This window comes from Pipistrellus kuhlii, unplaced genomic scaffold (genome assembly GCF_014108245.1).
Source record: "Pipistrellus kuhlii isolate mPipKuh1 unplaced genomic scaffold, mPipKuh1.p scaffold_m20_p_4, whole genome shotgun sequence".
NCBI lineage: Eukaryota > Metazoa > Chordata > Mammalia > Chiroptera > Vespertilionidae > Pipistrellus > Pipistrellus kuhlii.
Window position 1 is genome coordinate 89,279,489 of NW_023425540.1, and position 16,216 is coordinate 89,295,704.

Consider the following 16,216-nt stretch of genomic DNA (forward strand, 5'->3'; position numbering starts at 1 on the left):
ACTTTTTGTTTTTATAGATTTGTCTATTCTGTACATTTTGTATAAATGGAATCACACAATATGTGGCCTGTTATGACTGGCTTCTTTCACTTAGCATATTGTTTTAAAAATTCATCCACATTATAGCATGTATCAGTACCTCACTCCTTTTTATGGTTGCATAATATTCCATTGTATGGATAGACTATATTTTATCTATTCATTCATCAGTTGATGGAAAAGTGATTCTTTTTGAAGTTAACAGTCAAGCTGATAGTTTAAATATAAGTTGAAATGATAGAAAATCTTTTATTATATAATAATATACCTTGACTACCCAGCCAGCATGGCTCAGTGGTTGAGCAGTCAACCTATGAACCAGGAGGTCATGGTTTGATTCCCCCACTCCCACCCTGGTCAGGGCACATCCCAGTGGGGGGCATGTAGGAGGCAGCTGTTCAATGATTCTCCCACTCAGGCGTCCTCAAACTTTTTAAAGTGGGGGCCAGATCACGGTCCCTCAGAGAGCTGGAGGGCTGGACTATATGAACTACGAATTCCTACTGTAACACCTCGGCTGCGCTCACTGCCCAAAAAACCTGGCGGGCCGGATCAGACTCCTCTGCGGGCCGCATGTGGCCCGCGGGCCGTAGTTTGAAGACCCCTGTCCCACATCATTAATGTTTCTATTTCTCTCTCCCTCTCCCTTTCTCTCTGAAACCAATGAAAATGTATATTAATAAATAATATACCTTGACTAAAATTTAGCATTTCATTTTCAAATTTCATAAAATTTAGTTATTTTTTTAAACAGCTATCCTCTTTTCTGAGCTTGATTCAGGTTGATTAAATCTTAAATTCTCTGATCCTTTCTCTTAGTTCCTTAACAGATAGCTTCAGGAGCATTATATGGGTGAATATGAAACCAGCTTCATTTGATATGTTGTTAGATATAAATATCAATTATAGTAAGTCTTTCTGGATGGTTGAGTTTTCTGAAGAGATGAGGATTTTCCTTTTTAGGGGGTCAAACATTTTTCTGCTTTTAACCAGCTTAAACATTTGCTTTTACATTTCTGAAATGTATAGAACACTTCATTACCTTCAGAAAAATGAAATATGCCAAATACAATTTCATTTTCTTGATGACTCATTTATATTGCTTGTTATTTGGCTTTTACTGATATAGCAACTACCCTGTAAAGAAAGGAATTTTTGCTTTATTTTGAATAGCCTGAGATTGCTTTGTTTTTCCAGTACTTATGTTTTAAAATATTTTTTTGCTTGCCCTCTTTTTATCAGCTTATGTAGCTACTAGTATGCTTTGCTTTTGGTATTCAATTTATTACAAAACAAAACAAAACAAAAAACCAAGCATATAATCAAACTTATTAATCCTGCAAAGGTAGTTTGATTAAAAGAACTATGAATTTGGTCTTTGTGCAATTTTTTATTGTCAGATATGTTATGAATAAGTGAATTTGCTAGGTATTGAGTTCAGAATGCATAAGAGGTTATTACAGTTACTTTTAGTATATTTTAAAAGCGAAGGTGAAAAGGAAATTTGAATCAAATTTATGTCTTAAGAAAGGGAACATGTTTTCCAAAAGACCAAAGTAGCTTTCTTTTGGGTATGTAGAAACAGAAAATGGGAATTATAGATTACTAATGAAGAATTAATTAGAAATAATATATCTATTTATCTATCTATCTATCTATCAAAAGCCAGCGACTGTAAAGGGCCATAATGACCATAATGATTGGCCACTATGACGGCCATTGTGGCCAGCGAACCTGCCCTATTAGGGGGTGGGCCCAGTCCGGCCAACCTTGTGGCTCCTCCCCACTGCCGGCCTGCCCCTGATCAAGAGCAGGGCGCTGGCTGGCCAAATGCCCTCTCTCATTCCCCTTGGCCAGTCGTGCCCCCCATCATCCCACCCCTCCACGATAAGCCTGCAGCCCCTCTCCCTGGCCACCCCACCAATGATCATACCCCCACCCCAATAGGAGGCATAGCCGGACACCCTACCTCCTGCAATTTCTCTCCCCACCCGGCCCACCCAAGATCAACCCTCCAACCCCAATCAGGGGCAGGGCTGGCCAGCCAACCACCCATGGCTCCTCCCCCAGGCTGCTGGCCCCTAATAGGTACCTCCATCCCATTTAGGGCACGGCTGCTGGCCCAACACCCACAGCTCCTCCCCATGGCCATCCCCACTCCCAGTCAGCCCCCAACCCCAATTCAGGGGCAGGATCCACCAGCCAATTGCCTAAGAGCCCTTCCCCCAACTGACCTGGCCCTGATTGGCCAGATCTGGGTGGGCTTGCAGGCCAACCGTAGGCTATCTCCTCCTACCAACAGCCCAGCCCTGATCCACCCTGATTGGGAGCGGGCCGGCGGACCCCACCTGTGCATGAATTTGTGCACTGGACCTCTAGTAATTCTATAACTAATTATAAAGCTACAGTGTTAATGATAAATTGGGGATGTACTGATTATTGTTGAAATTTACTAGAATTTTGGGACAGGACTTTGTTGACTTTCCCAAGAAAAATCTGGTAGAAAGTTTGTGTATTGTGTTCTCTAATATACTGCCAAGGCAGAACTGGCCATATTTCTTCCTTTTCATAAAGTTTAAACTTACAAAGATGTGCATGAATTTTCATCCTAGAAATTTATTAGTTTGGCATTCAGTAGCACCGAAACAGTGCAGATTGGTGCCAGATTTATTCTTTCTGAAGGGTGCCAGACTGCCTAGTAAATATTGGGCAGTTTTGTAAATTACATGATCTTCCCACTGCCCCTCACTCCACAGATACGTCTATATGTCTGCCAAGTCTACCAAAACATCAGCCTTCCTCTTTGTGAGGTTGTTCTCTTTAACTAAAAATTAAAATAGATTCAATTCTTAGGAGTGTGGATTGTCAATGTCTCATTTTAAAAAGTGGTCAATATGTAATTTGCTCAAATCTGGCAGTCTGAGAACTGGTTTCTCTTGGAGGAGGTGAGTCGCTTAACTTCAAGGGTTAGGGCTCGGATTAAATGAGGTAATGCACAGAAGAGCACCTGGCACATGGTAAGTGTTTAGAAATATTTTGGTTTTCACCCTATGCCCCTTCCCTCAAAAACCTATTTTCATCAGTGCTGAAATTCACGTAATTGATGGAAACAAAGGAGCAGCTATGAGGAAAAAGAGACACAAAGGGAGCCTGAGCTCTGTAATGCTGAAATCACATTCCAGATGCAAGCTAGCAACAAGGAGCTTGGAGGGCACAAATTTAGATTTAAGGAAGGAGACAGATGCAGGCTTCCCTAATATTGAGACTTAACTTGCCTTTTTGTCATTGCTGTTTTCCTGCCCTTTGCACATGCTGCCTCCAGCCCTGATCTCAATCTCCTGGGGCTGTGAGCACCAGACACAGCATGATTGCTGCAAGGGAGACCATGAAAAACAGATACGCAGAAGGTGGACATAGTGTCCTGCAGCCACGGGGCTGTACAGAAAAATAAAGCAGGGTGAGAACACAGATACTGATATCAGTGACTTTATATCTGGTGGGTGAAAGGTGTATTACTATCTCAGAATAACTGTTGATTAGTGTTACGGCTGATTTAAGATCATGAATTCAGCACTTGAATTCCCACTTCCCCCCTCTTGCAGATAAAGAAAAATATGTTTTTGTACGTCAAGTGCTCAGTTCATGCTGCTCCGCAGGGAATTCTATGCCACTCATCCAGTGCCTGCACTTAGGGGGTTGACATTTCTTATGATAGTTTTTGTAAGATTGTCATGAAAAATCCTTGGGTAAGGACTTAGGATTTATCTAAGCCTAACTTGCCTCACCGTCTACTGTAGGCCTGGTGGGGCTGTCCTAGTTGCTTTCATAAACTTGCTCTGATATTGACCCTCTGACGTCAGGTTTCTTGTACCATATCTAAAACTTTCTAAGGATTCATATTCTGCTACTTCTTCTTTCTTTAAAAAAAATTATATATATATATATATATATATATATATATATATATATATATATATATATTTTTTTTTTTTTTTTTTTTTTTCACAGAGAGGAAGAGAGAGGGATAGAGAGTTAGAAACATCAATGAGAGAGAATCATCGATCAGCTGCCTCTTGCACACCCTCTACTGGGGATGTGCCCGCAACCAAGGTACATGCCCTTGACCGGAATCGAATCCGGGACCTTTCAGTCCGCAGGCCGACGCTCTATCCACTGAGCCAAACCGGTCCTGGCCATATTCTGCTACTTTTTCTCTATTTGCTGTAACCCTACAGTTTCTTGATGTTCTGTTCACTTTTTAAAAGTTGACATGAAATTCACATAAAAGAATATTAGCCACGTCAAAGTAAATTCAGTGGCATTTAGTTCATTTACAGCACTTTACAACTGTCACTTCTAATTCTAAAACATTTTCATCACCCCAAAAGAAAACCTACTGTGTTTCCCTCGAAAATAAGACATCCTCCGAAAATAAGACCTAGCGCATGGAAAAATAAGACATACCCTGAAAATAAGACCTAGCGCATCTTTGGGAGCAAAAATTAATATAAGACACTGTCTTATTTTCCGGGAAACAGGGTACCTAGTAAGCGGTCAATCACCATTCCTGCCTCCTCTCAGCTCCTGATAATCACCAATATACAGTGACTGTTCACTGCATATTGAAATGGTGTTGTGATTAGGGTACAATTATTAGTTTCTGTCTCTATTTTGGGTATTTCATATTAATGAATCATATAGAATGTGGCCTTTTGTGTCTGGTTTCTCTTACTGAACATCACTGGCTGTTTTCAAGGTTCATCCAGTTGAAGCATATATCAGTGCTTCATTCCTTTTTATGACTGAATAAAATTCTGTTGTTTATCTAGTCATCTGTCGAAGGAACCCAAATGTGACCTCTGTGAATAACACTGCTGTGAACATTTGTGTTTCTGTTTGGGCACAAGTTCCCAGTTATTTTGGGTATATGCCTGAGAGGAGTTGCTGGGTCATATAGTAACTATGTTTGATTCTTTGATATACCTAGGTCACTTTTTAGAAGGAGAGACTTGTAAAAAGTCATATCTGGCAGTCAGGTATTTCAGAAAACCCCCTCCACGTTGAGAGTCAAGCTGGTAAAAGGTAATGTTGTGAATTATGTGTCTTTTTTTGAAATGACTTTGTTCACTGTATATTAAAATGGTGTTGTGATTAGGATAAAATTATAATGTAGATATGACATGTTTAGAGAACTTTGCTTTTTTTATAAATATGTGGGTTTTTGGCTGTCTCCTTCAGGCTGGCATTGGATTTGCCAACTTTGGAATGGTGTGTTAATTAAATAGTCACTATCTTGGGCAAGCTTTTAAAAAAGTACTACTTAAATATTGACAAGAAATTTAAAAAAAAAAAACCCAAACAACTCTAGGAACTTTCTTGTTCAAATGAATTCAAACGGTCTAAATGCAGCCCGGTAAAATTAGGCTCTCGTTCGGTTTCCGTGGGGCATGTGAGCCATGGGCCTCTTGTGCCGTCTGGGACACTCTCTGCTTGTTAGCTATCCTTAGAGTGCGGGAGTGTGGGATACTGTCCACAGAGAGCAGTGTTCCCACAACACCGCCTTAATATAGAACGTTTTTCTAAAAAATGCTGGCTCCTGAAAGAGTTCCACTCCCAAACATGGTCATTGGTTCAGAGTTCATTTTTGTTTGTTTTTATGTAGTTAAAGGCAAGAAAAAGTATGTAAACGTGTCAGTGTTACCAAGTATCAGGACTGCTGCGGAGAGAGGAGCAGAAAACGGAGTTTCCAATAAAAAACACACTGTTCCTCCTTCAGGGCAAATAAAGACAGTGGTCCCTCTGTGGCCACATGGGGGAGGTTGGAGGCTGGCCAGGCTCAGGCCGCTGTTCGCTGAGAAGGTGAGTGGGTGAGAAATGTTCACTGTTCTGAGGAATATGCTCCAGGGACAACCTCAGTGCTCCCCTCTGGCGAGCAGTATTGCTCCCCAACTTTGTTTTTTGACCCCCCTTGAAAAGTTGCCCTGGTGGGGGAGCTTGGGACACCCCATAGGGCAGCTGGATTACAGTGGCCACAGGTGGATGACCACCAAAAGCTGTTAGGCTGCCTTTGGCCCACAGAGTCCTGGCAGATGCTTCCCTTTTGCTAGGATGTTTCTCAGGCAGGTAGGTGAGTAGGTAAAACTGTTCTGGGTGAGTGTGGTAGCTTCTCCAGGAGACAAAAGGAGCCTGTGGTGTACGTCAGAATCCCCTTAGGGAGGAAACGGTTCCTTGAAAATGCCGTTACTCTGCTGTCGGGCTACATTTTGCCTTCTCTTTTTAAAGCCAACTTTGCTGGCATCCATTCGTTGAACAAAGTTTTTGAGGGTATGAGAACGAATATAAATTGTAGCTGTTATCTCAAAAATCTCCTAGTTTGCCTGCATCATGCTGATGGGAATCTGAAGTGGAGCATTCTCAGGCTGTGGGAAACAGCCTGGCCACTTCTCAAAAGGTTAAACACAGCCTTCTCATGTGACCCAGCAGTTCTTCTCCTAGGTGTTCACCCCAGTGAACGGAAAACATACACTCACACAAACACTGGTAGGCGAATGTTCACAGCAGCATTGCTCATAATAGCCACAAAGTGGAAACAACCCAAATGTCCATCTAATGCGGAACATATAAAATGTGGTCCACCCAGATTATGGAATATTATTCATCCACAAAAAGGAATGAAGTACTGATTCATGCTACAATCTGGATGAACCTTGAAAATTTATGCTCAGCGAAAGAAGCCAGTAGCAAAAGGCCACATAATAAATGATTCAATTTCAAGTGTCCAGAATAGGTAAATCCATCAAAACAGAAAGTAAATTAGTGGTTGGCTAGGGCTGGGGAATTGAGAGGAAACGGAGAGAGACTGCTAATGGGAACAAGGGTTTCATTTTGAGGCAATGAAAATGTTCTGAAATTAATTTGGTGATGGTTGCACAACTTTTTGAATATACTAAAAATCACTGAATGTGTGGTATGTGAATTACATCTCAACAAAGCTGTTACAGAAAACAAATAAGCTTCCCAGACTAACACTGGCAGTTGGAGTTATATTGTAGTAGAAGGTAATAAGATCGGAGGTAGAGATTTTGTAGTTCATATGTATAGAACACAAGGGGATGTGTTGTTGAGAGAGAGAGAGAGAGAGGGAGGGAGGGAGGGAGGGGGCATTAGGTAATCAGTGAGCTTTGGGGATCTGGTTCACAATTTTGGAGATTCAGAATCTTCTTCCTATCATTGTTCAGAGTTGTACAAATTGAGGAGGACTGATTCATGCTAACCACAGACTGGTGTATAAACTGTGTGCCAGTGTACTACTTTACATTGGGGAATATGTTATGCTTTTCCAGTGTCCAGGGCACTTCCTCTATGGTATCAAGATGTCTGGGAGACCTAATTAATAGTAAACAGATTACTTAAGGAGCATAGTATTCAAGCAAACGATCTTAAAGCATGCAATGTATTATTTAATTATGGGGAAAGTACAGTGTATATCTTACCAGGGACTGGAGTATAGATTGAGTGCCATCCCTGAACTGTGTAAATACTGCCAAAACTTTCCTTAGAGAAGATATAAAATGAATAAATATGTAGAGCAAAACCTTATCATAAAATAGAAAACTCCCTACTTCATTAGAAATGCAAACTTATGTAGAAATGCTTACAAATAAAGCCAATTAGTATGTAAGTTAATGAAGACATAACTAAAAGTTGCCTAAAGAAAATAATTTATTATCTCACATAACAATAATTATGGCATTTCCAGGGTTAAGTCAGAGGTTGGATGACATTTTCAAAGACCTATGTTCTGTCTTCCCTTTCTGCCAACCATACTATGTAGGAGATGTCTTCCCTTGTGGCATGGGTGGCTGCATCCATTCCAGTGATAATGACATCCAACAGAGAAGGGTAACTTTTCCTCTCATGCATATCTTATTTTATTAGCCAGGAAACTTTTCCTAGACGTTCCTAAGCACATCTCCCTCAGGTCCCTTTAGCGCCAGGGATCACCAGCAAGGGAGGGAGGCCCCTGTGTCCTAGACTTACTTGCTTTACCCATTGGGGCCAGGTGGAGTGGGGTGGGGTCTTCTTGAGCAGGTGGAAGGTAGATTCCTCACAGAGAATCAGGCTTCTGCTATTGAGAAAGATTGGAGCCGAGACCGGTGTGGCTCAGTGGATAGAGCGTCGGCTTAGAGACTGAAAGGTCCCGGGTTCGATTCCGGTCAAGGGCATGTACATGGGTTGCGGGCACATCCCCCATAGGGGGTGTGCAGGAGGCAGCTGATCGATGATTATCTCTCGTCGATGTTTCTAATTCTGTATCCCTCTCTCTTCCTCTCTGTAAAAAAATCAATAAAATATATTTAAAAAAAAAAAAGAGAGAAAGATTGGAGTCTGGGGCATGAAGAGAGCAAATAGCCCTGAGGGATACAAAGCATTAAGGTTGTGACTTTAGTTAAAACATGTGATGTTTGCCAAAACCGGTTTGACTCAGTGGATAGAGCGTCGGCCTGCGGACTGGAGGGTCCCGGGTTCAATTCCGGTCAAGGGCATGTACCTGGGTTGTGGGCACATCCCCAGTGGGGGTTGTGCAGGAGGCAGCTGATCGATGGTTCTCTCTTATCAATGTTTCTAACTATACCTCTCTCTTCCTCTCTATAAAAAATCAATAAAATATATATTTAAAAAAACAAACAAAAAAACAAACAAAAAAATGGGATGTTTTATTTTTTTTAATGCTCACCCAAAGATATGTTTATGGGTGTTTTTTTTTGTGTGTGTGTGTGTGTGTATGTGTGTGTGTGTGTGTTAGAGAGAGAGAGAGAGAGAGAGAGAGAGAGAGAGAGAGAGAGAGAGGCAGACAGACATCGATTGATGTGAGAGAGAAACATTGATCTGTTGCCTCCTGTATGTGCCTCGACAGGGGATTGAATGCAAAACTTAAATTCCTGACCAGGAATTGAACCTGCAACCCTTTGGTGTATGGGATGACACTCCAACCAACTGAGCAGCCCAGCCAGAGCAAAACATGCTGTGCTTTTTATTTAAAAATTTTTTTTTATTGCTTTTAGAGAGAGAAAAGGAGAGGGATGGATAGAAACATTAATGATGAGAGAATATTACTGATCGGCTTCCTCCTGCACATCCCCTACTGGGGATTGAGCCACAGCCTAGGCATGTGTCCTGAACTGGAATTGAACCAGCTGAGTTTGCTCAAAGAGCAGCACCTCTTTTGCAATGCTCCCCTCTCCTCATCCTCCGGAATGGACCTACTTGCATCTTCCTGCTGTCCTCCTAGCCCCTTTCATTAGCTTGCCCCCACTGCCTCCACACACATCCACTGGCCTGGGGGTTTACTACAGGTGCACTGATGATAACTGTGTGGATGTGTATGCATAAAAGGAAGACATTTAGACTTAATGTGGGAGGAAAAGTACTCTTAAAGGTTTTTGAGTGATGCTATGAATGTCAAGATTAATGTGATTTTAATGTGTATAAGAGATTTATTTCTTAATCACCCATTAAGTGTCTTAGATTTCACTGCTGTGCTTAACAAATAGCAATATTAACAATCATATTCCTTAAGCTTTCATCTGGAGCTCTGAGAAGTATTGGTAGTCTTGCAGGGATGAGGAAGTGTCTAGAGCAGCAGTCACCAACCGGTGGTCCACGGACCACTGGTGGTCAGTGAGGTCCGAAAGGTTGGCTATCGCTGGTCCAGAGCATAGCCAGTGCTTCCAGAGTTGGGGAGCACTCCAGTCCTAAGGCTGGCAATAGAAGGAGAGGTGGAGATGGGCTCATGGTCTGGTGTGAGCTATTTACAGCATTTTCTTTAATGTTAAGTGAATAGAGTTCTCAAATACCCGATAATTATTGGTTCTCATTTGTTTTTCATGAGTGAAAATATGTGAAGTGCCAGTGGTTCCTGGAATATAAACACACAGTGGAAGTATTTTCTCTCCCCATGTCTCCTGTCCCTGCCCCAGGCTGTTCTATCGACATACATTAGCACGTCTGTCTTCGTTTTCCATAAAGCACAGGCCTATAAATATTTCTTAGTTTAAAAATAGTATTTTCTCTACCGTGAGTCAAGGTTCAGTTCTCATCTATCTAATTTTAGTTCCTTGTTTTTGTGAAGGAACACAAAATGTTTTCCTTAACCAGAAAATAGAAAGAAGCACACATAGAGACGGAGGAAACTTCTTGCTACTTTCCCCTGTAGTACAGACTTCTACGTGAGGTTTTCTTTTTTGTCAAACAAGTTATGGAAAAACAAAATTGTGAAGACAGGAGTTTATGGAAGGTACAAGTAGAACAGAGTGCTATCTATTGGCCATTTGTTGCTCTGTGGAATGTTTTTGGAAAGTAATGTTAGAGACATTATAGAACGCTCTAATTCTGAAAGTGTGTATTTTTTAATTGTCTCTATCAAACTAATTATATATGAAAAATTAATGAAACACTAAAAACAAGTAATTATATGAAATAGATTACCATAAATGACCACTATTTATGATAGACTTTGAACTTCTTCATATTCTTTGGTACAAGCGATATTTTTTTCTTTGTTAAAATTGGTATCAACCAATGTGTACTTTCATTTTTTGGATGCTATTTTATATATGTTTTTCTTTGCTTTTATATGATTCAAATATTTTTATTTGTAGGGAGAATATAATATTCCTTTGAATTAATGTATTACAGTTTGTTTAACCGTTCCTATTTGAGCTTTTAGATTGCTTCAAGTTTTTTGGTATAAAACTTTTAGGCTTTTTCAATGCAGATATAATTATCTTTTAACAAAAATGGTATCATGTTAAACATATTGTTTTAGAACCTCTTTTTTCATCTAATAGCTCATAAACATCCTTCTACTGTTCATCTGTGTATACATCTATATAATTTTAAATGACTATAATTTATTTGGGAAATATCCCTTATTGGAAATTGTGATTTCTAGATTTGTGTGACTATATGTCATGATACTAAGATGTACTTTTTCCAGACATCCATCTCTTAAATTAGGATGCTTCATCTTCTATATAATCAAAGGGTAATATGCTAATTAGACTGGGAGACCTGGGAGACCTTCCGGACATTCTTCCAGACAAAGCCACGGCGGCAGGGCCAAGGCAGAGGCAGTTAGGGGCGATCAGACTAGGAGGGGAGGGCAGTTGGGGGTGACCAGGCCAGCAGGCAGGTAGGTAAGTGGTTAGGAGCCAGCAGTCCTGGATTGTGAGAGGGATGTCTGACTGCTTGTTTAGGCACAGGGATTGGGCCTAAACCAGCTGTTGGATATCCCCCGAGGGGTCCCAGATTGGAGAGGGTGCAGGCCGGGCTGAGGGACACCCTCCCGTGCACGAATTTTGTGCACCGGGCCACTAGTATAATATAATGTATGCCATAGTTTAGTTGCAGCACTTTTTAAAATTTTTATTTCAGTGATATATCTTACAGTCACTGGCATCTTGGCTTTTTTTTATAATCATGTGGCAAACATCCTTACTGGTACCTTAATTGTCTTTGGCCCTCATGAATTACTGGTGAGGTCTAATCCTTTTTTTTCATATGTGTATTAATTGTTCAATTGTATTTCTTCTTTTATGAATTGCCTGTGGATTGAGGTGTTTGTCTTTTCCTTATTAATTTGTATTTAAATAAGTATCTTTAATCTTTATGTTCCATATATCTTGTAAAATTTCCCCCAGTGCATGATTTGTCTTTTTAATCATGATATTTTTTGACAAGTGGAAATTTAAATTTTATATTGGGCCTATCTATCAGTTTTCTTTTATGGTTTCTAACTTTGGTGACATGGTTAGAAAAGTCTTCTCCACTACATGATTATGTAAAATATGAACCTATATTAGTCTTCCCCACTACATAATTATGTAAAATATGAACTCTACTGCTTTCATATTTGCTTTTTTTAAAATTTATTTTAGAGAGAGAAGAAGGAGAGAGAGAGAGAGACAGACAGACAGACACTGAAATGAGACAAATATTTCAGTCAGTTGATTGCCTCTCTTACATGACCTGACTGGGGATCAAACCTGCAAAAGTATGTATCCTGACTGGGAATTGAACCCAAAGCCTTCAGGTTCATAGAATGATGCTCCAACCAACTGAGCCTCACTGGCCAGGGCTATGTATATATTTTTTATACCGACATCTTTACTCCATCTAACATTTATTTTAATGTAGCATATGGGTGGTCCAAGTGGTTAGGCAGTTTTTTAATACCATTTATTGGAATATACAGTTTATATAAAGCATTGTTATATACCATTTGTGTATAATATATAGAATTCTGATTTATATGTGAGTCTGTTCTCTCAGATCTTTTTGTTTTTCTCTTTTTATATATTTATTCTTCCAGATCAAAGTTAGAATTAAGTTGTTTCCTCACAACCTCCCTTTGGCATTTATTTTGATTCAAACTCTTCCAGGCTACATATTAATTTGATGTCTATAATTTTGAGTTCTCATCCATCAAGCTGATATATGTATCTCTCTATATAAGTCCCTTTTATGTTGCTCAGTAAGGTTTTATAGTTTTTTTTCATTAGGTTGTACATGTTTTTAAAATTTATTCTCAAGTTTTACTATTTTTTCATTGCTACTACGAATAGGATTTTTTTTGTTTATATTTTCTAGCTAGCTGCTCTGTTGGTATGTAGGAAAACTGCCAATTTTTATAATTTGCGTAATAGTAAAACCCACCCATTTTAAGTGCACAGTTCAATGAGTTTTAACGAATGTTTGCAGTTGTGTAACCATTACCACACTTGATATAGCGTGTTTCCATCACCCCTAAAAATTCCTTTGAGCCCCACTGCAGTCAGCCTCTCTCCTGTCCCCAGCTCATGGTGACCGCTGACATGCCTTCTATCAGTATTGTTGTGCCTTCTGTAGAACGTTACAGAGGTGGAATCACACAGTATGTAATTTTTGGTGACTAGTTTTTTTCACTTAAAATAATGTTTTTGAGGTTTATCCATGTTATAGCATGTATTAGTAGTTTATTCCCTTTTATTGCCTAAATAGTATTCCTTTGGAAGTAGAAAAGGGTTAAGGGGGGAATAGGAGACTTGATATACAGATTATGTATTGTGGAATTGTATACCTGAAACCTATATAATTTTATTAACCAATGCCATACTAATAAATTCAATAAAAGAATAAAACATTACTTTGTATAGATATACCACAAATTTTACAAATCTGCTTATCAGTTGAGGGATGTTTGGGTTGTTTCCAGTTCTTGTCTATGATGAATAAAGCTGCTATGAACATTCACAAGTCTTTTGTGAACATATGTTTTCATTGCTCTGGTTAAATACATAGGAGTAGAATTACTCTGTTGTACGGTGAGTGTGTCTTTAATTTTATATAAAACTATAAACCTGAAATGTTATTTTTGTGTGTAATCTGATACTTAATTGAATGCTTATTTTAAAAAATTAGACAGCCTTAGATTTTCTTGTTAAAAAATATTATATAGGTTTAAAATTCCTTACTTTTCAGTCTTTATATCTCTTATTTCTTTTTATAGAGCTGAGAGGAAAAGGTCAAAAAATTTCTCCACTTAGAGTTATAGTAAGAGTTTGTGTTTTCCCTCCTTAAGAAAAAAAAAAAGGGGGGGGGTTGATGTAAAGTACAGGAAATAATCATAATAAAGGAAACACTGGCCTATTTCTTAAGTGCTCATTGCCACTAAACTGGTCATTTAATTCCTAAAGGACTTTGGTGAAGGCTGTTGGATGTCCCCTCAGCCAAAAAGACCTCAGAAGTAGGCTAGAAATAAAATGTCCTGATGTCTCCCCTGTACACAGATAGCACTAGGAATTGGATTCATGAGGCTCTGCTACTTTATTCACTTGTGATTTTGGGCTATTTTCTGTGTGAATTTTGAACAAAGCTATAATTCCCTTGAATTAAGTTCTTGAAATTTAGGCCCCATTTTATATTCTGTAATCCAATAAATTGAGATTGCTTGTCCTCACGCTAGCTATGGAAAGTTTATAAAGAAAGGAGAGTGAGTCTTAATTATTATCTCTGTCATTTGGAGCTTTTCAGGGTATTACTAATAGATGTTTCCTTAATTTGTCAATGTGCCTTAGAAGAAATTAATTGAGGGCCCATGGCAATTTCAACTGATGATTGGGTGCCCTTCTCATTTTCTTATAACCATTTCAGGTATATTTTTCTCAAATCCCCAGTGTGCTGTACCTCTTGGCAATATTCACTAGACCACAGAGATGAAACTTGAACATTTTTCATCTGCACAGGTGGATTACTCATCCTTCTGTGTGTCTTGGCAGATGTTATAAACCAGCAATTTTTAGCCAGAGTGCTGCGGCACACTGGTGTACTGCAAGAAATGTTAAAATATGCAGTACCTGACTACTTAGTCAAGGACACTGACCTCTTTCCGCTTAGACTGTCAAAAAAAATGACAACACCCAACACAACAATAGCTGTCTGGTGTGAATGAATCAATCATACCTATTTTTTTGGTCAGATGGGCAAAAATATATTTTTTGGTGTGGCACAGAATTTTGATAATTTATGTGTGCCATGAGATGAAAAAGGTTGAAAATTGCTGCTATAAACCCAGGGAATGGGAAGTAGAAAAGTGGAACTCTTGTCATTTGGACAGAAAAGATGCAAAATCTAAATATGTTGCTTTGTTGAATTTTTCAGTGGAAAGATTTATAGATTTACCACTTTAAATCCTGGATTTGTCTTCTGAATTTATCTTTTTAGCTCCAGTTAGCTTTCCCAGCAGAGATGTCATAGACGAACGACTAAACCTAACCTCAAGGGACTGGGCTCTAATTCTGTTTCTCTTTTGATTTGCCATCACTTAGTGTTTTTCTTTTCTCCTCACTAACTCTGTCACTTAAAGAAATAACAGCAATAACAAAAATTTCTTGTAAACATCCAGTTTCCCTTTTTCACTTCTACCATGAATTAATAATCCTCTGGGGTTTAAAATTTCAATTTAGGCATTAAAACAAGGGATTAAAATCAAGCTTTAAGAGTACTCAAAATATAATTTTTTTGTTTTCTTTAAGTTGCATAAATAGCAAACATAAGCAACTGTGTTGCATGCTCCTCAACATTGGAGGTGTAATCTTTTGGCTCTGTTGATTCTCTACAAAAAGTGGTTATTTAAAGTTGAACTGTTTTACTAGGTTTTTTGATACTTTTAAAATAACTTTTAAAATAACCTTGTTTTTTCCATACAAAGAAATATTTAACTTCTTTTCTCTCTCTGTCACTTTTTAACCTTCTTTCTAGGCAATCTGCTAGTACATTTTCTTCTCATGTCCTTGGGCAAGAGAGAGGGTACAGGAGGCTGGGGATCGGTGCCCATCCTGGTGAGGAGGTGCCTCCCCCTGTGTCTGGGAGATGAGTTCTCCAGCCACCAGGGAACATCTGAGAGTGACCACCCACGTGTGCCTGTATTAACTGGCCTGTTTCCAATCTCATGTCTTGTTTGTTCAACTGACAGCTGGGTATCTCATTAGGATGACCAGTGTACCAGAGCGTTTGGCAAAAGGCTAAACACACAGGCATTCACAATACCAATATCAGGGCAAAGAATTGTGTAAGACCCCTGTCCTGTTTTATCAAGAGCTGGCTCTTAAATGCACTTGTGACTAAGTTAATACGCTCTTCAAATTCAGAATTGTATTCTATTTAGTGTAGTAACTGAAAGGCTGAATTTTAAGGTTAGATGAATCTGGATATAAATTGTGTCCAAGCTTTATTGTTTACAAGCTTTGTGATCACCAGCAAGGGGCACCTGCATTTGCACATGTCATGGGAATTTTGTAGTCAGTGAACAGCCCAGCACTTCTCAAATAGAAAATGATTCTGGATATACTAGTATAGTGAAATAAGTATTGAGTCTTATACCTCTGTTGTGGGGCCAAAATTAATTTATTTGGCTCAGTGGTTAGAGCATCAGCCTGCGGACTGAAGGGTTCGATTTCAGTCAAGGGTACATGTCTGGGTTGGGTGCTTGATCCCCAGTAGGGGGTGTACAGGAGGCAGCTGATCAATGATTCTTTCTCATCATTGATGTTTCTATCTCTCTCTCCCCCAGCTCCTTTCTGAAATCAATAAAAAAATTTTTCTAAAAAAGAGTCCTAGCCAATTTGCTCCGTGATTA

At 39.2% G+C, this 16,216-nt stretch overlaps 1 protein-coding gene across 3 annotated transcripts in view; it reads left to right on the forward strand.

Annotated features, from left to right (window-relative positions):
- Nucleotides 1-16,216, forward strand: part of ADCY9 (adenylate cyclase 9) — a 126,216-nt gene that overhangs the window by 18,085 nt on the left and 91,915 nt on the right. The gene's annotated exons all lie outside the window — the stretch shown is intronic.